This window comes from Macaca mulatta, chromosome 19 (genome assembly GCF_049350105.2).
Source record: "Macaca mulatta isolate MMU2019108-1 chromosome 19, T2T-MMU8v2.0, whole genome shotgun sequence".
NCBI lineage: Eukaryota > Metazoa > Chordata > Mammalia > Primates > Cercopithecidae > Macaca > Macaca mulatta.
Genome location: NC_133424.1, coordinates 49,106,019 through 49,108,803, shown reverse-complemented (window position 1 = coordinate 49,108,803; position 2,785 = coordinate 49,106,019). Strand labels below are relative to the sequence as shown.

Sequence of the window (2,785 nt, the reverse complement as noted above, 5' to 3'; positions counted from 1 at the left end):
CTGCCTCAGCCTCTTGAGTAGCTGGGATTATAGGCGCCCACCACCACGCCTGGCTAATTTTTGTATTTTTAGTAGAGATGGGGTTTCACCATGTTGGCCAGGCTAGTCTCGAACTCCTGACAGGTGATCTGCCCGCCTCGGCCTCCAAAAGTGCTGGGATTACAGGTGTGAGCCACCGCGTTGGGCCTGCACATGACTTTTACATGAGGACGATACAGTACACAGTGGACATCTGTGTGTGTGTCTGCTCTGTGCTCCTTTCCAGCAGCCATGCCTTTAGCAAGCCCTAAACTGTACCCAGAACCTGCCCCCTCCTCTCCCTCCACACTCCTTACCCTGGTCCCATCCTCCGGCATCTCCCACCTAGACTAGAGCAACAGCCTCCTCCTTACTCTCACACTGGCTTCTAGAATTCACTGTCACCAAGGCACGCTAGTGGCAGATCTTTGGGACATGCAGAGTTTGAAAAATCTCCCACTACCTGCCCCGATACTGCCCAGGGCATCCCCACCTGCCATCCTCTGACCATAGAAGGGGCCTGCTTTAAGATGAAGGCACCGTGACGGACAGTCGTCCATGCTATTGTCGAGCTGCTGTGTCACCAGCTCACAGGGTCCAAAGAACCCTCAGACTTGGAGGTGGGGGGCCTGACTGCTTAAGTCTGAGTCAATGGGGGTTGCCGTTACCTGGAGCCAAAAGCCTCCAATCCATACGCTCTTTATCATTTTACTCTATTTACTAGTCAGCAGTTTTTTACACCAGGTAAAAATTATCCTATGTATCTGCCTGGTTCATTGTCTGTGTCCCCCGCCTCGAATGCCGGCTCTGAGAACAGGGATATTTGTCGTCTTGTTCGCTGCTGGAACACCCGCTGCCAAAGAGTGGGAACTCAGCATTTGTTAAGAGAATGACTGAGCTCATTTGATTCTTTCAACAGCTCCAAAAGGCAGGTGTTCCAAGTCCCAGCCTCCTCCTCACCGCCAGCCAGACCCGGCACCATCTGCCCCCACCTACCTCTCCCAGCTCTTGACCCTGCAGTTACACAGGTCTTCTTCCAGTTCCTTCGCAGAGTCAAGCTCCTTCCCACGTCCGCAGCTCCGCTGATGTGTTTCCCTCTACCAGGGACTCTCTCCCCATTCCTCGCCCCCACTGGGGGAAGGTCTACTTATCCTTCGAGCCTCCTCCCAAACGTCAGTCCTTATGACAGACATTCCCTGACCTCTCCAGACACGTCCGGGCTCTCAGATATGCTGTCACGGCCCTCTGGGCTCCTCCGCCAGAGCACTTAGTGCAGACATAATCACACAGCTGTTGCTGTAATTACTTCAATTCGGTTTCCACCACTAAACTATGAGCTCCAGGAAGGCGGGGGACACCTCTGCATTTCTAGAGCCCTGAGAAGGCCTGGCACACAGTAGGTGCTGCATAAATACCCCACCTGTCCACCGTGGCTGTGAGAGTTACTGCTCACTGAGTATCATATTTCTAGCCCCTTGCAGTTAGGCAGAACCGTGTGACAGTTCTGGGTACAGGTGAAAGTGAACATGTGGCTTCTGGGCCTCGGCATCTAAGTGCTGCTGTGCAACTCTCCGTCCCCTTCTCCTGCCGTCGTGTCTCTGCAGCCTGTGAAGCTTCAAAACGGGGATGGGCCGGGAGGGGGAGCGGGGGTGCTCCTGTCAGCCTGGGTCCCTGAGGTACAAGGTTAAGCCCTCCCACCTGACCTGCCCAGGTCACGAGTAAGAAATGGGCATCTGTTGTGTCCAACCTCTAGGATTTCAGGGTTAATCTGTTACTGCAGCAGAAACTCGCCCATCAGAGGCATTCTTGTGAATGAATGAAGGCAGCTAGAAAGCAGAGACGCTGTGATCACCGACCGGAAGGTGTGGAGCAGGGAAACGGCCTCCAGCCACCCCGCATGGAACTCAGTGAAAGAACAGGAAGCGGGGAATGGGCCAAGCACTCCACAGGGAGCCGCCACTCTGGGCTCCTGACGGGGCAGATGAAACGACCCAGAGCCTCCACTGCCTTCAGACAGGGCCTGCCTGGGCAGCCCTCAGCACACACGCTCCTCAGGGATCACAGCCAAGTGTCCGTCCCTGGGGACGGGGGAGGAGGCAGTGCTGAAGCCAGCAACACCCTGGAAAACCCTCGTAGACAGAGGAAGCTGAACCAGCAAGGCTGCATGAAAAGCCTGGGCTAATTCGGGCTGACAACCTTCCCTCCGAATCACCCACTGGGGCTGTGCCCTCCTGGCTCCATCCTAGAGAATAAATCACACTGTCAGGTCTAATTTGGGGCTTGGCTGATGGGCTGAGCAGAGCATCCATGCATGCTGGCCACAGAGGTCAAGGGCAGCCTACACTCTTGAGGCCAGTGCTGAAAAGTCTGAGGAATGAACAAGAAAGGGGACCAGGAGGCCGGGAGCCATGGGTTTCCAACACACACCAAAGAAACTCCCAACTTGTTCCATGAAATTCCTGGCCCAGGCTTCCGCTGTACGAGCCCTGCTCCCAAAACACAGTCCTGCTATAGCTAGCCCTGTGCCAGCTCAGGGCGGGGGGCAGGGCGACCCCTCACATGTCTGGTGAATGAATAATCACAACAGCAGCAGCTCACGCTTATTATCTTACAGGCTGTTACTAAGCCACCTAACCTCCAACGTGCAGTATGCGCTAATGAATGCAAGATGCCACCATCCTCCACCTCCTCATTATCATCATCACCACCTCCACCACCGCCGCCACCATCATCTCATCATCATCATCTCATTATCATCTATTATGTG

At 54.8% G+C, this 2,785-nt stretch overlaps 1 protein-coding gene across 7 annotated transcripts in view; it reads right to left on the bottom strand.

Annotated features, from left to right (window-relative positions):
* Positions 1–2,785, bottom strand: part of SIPA1L3 (signal induced proliferation associated 1 like 3) — a 308,912-nt gene that overhangs the window by 174,739 nt on the left and 131,388 nt on the right. The window lies entirely within an intron of this gene.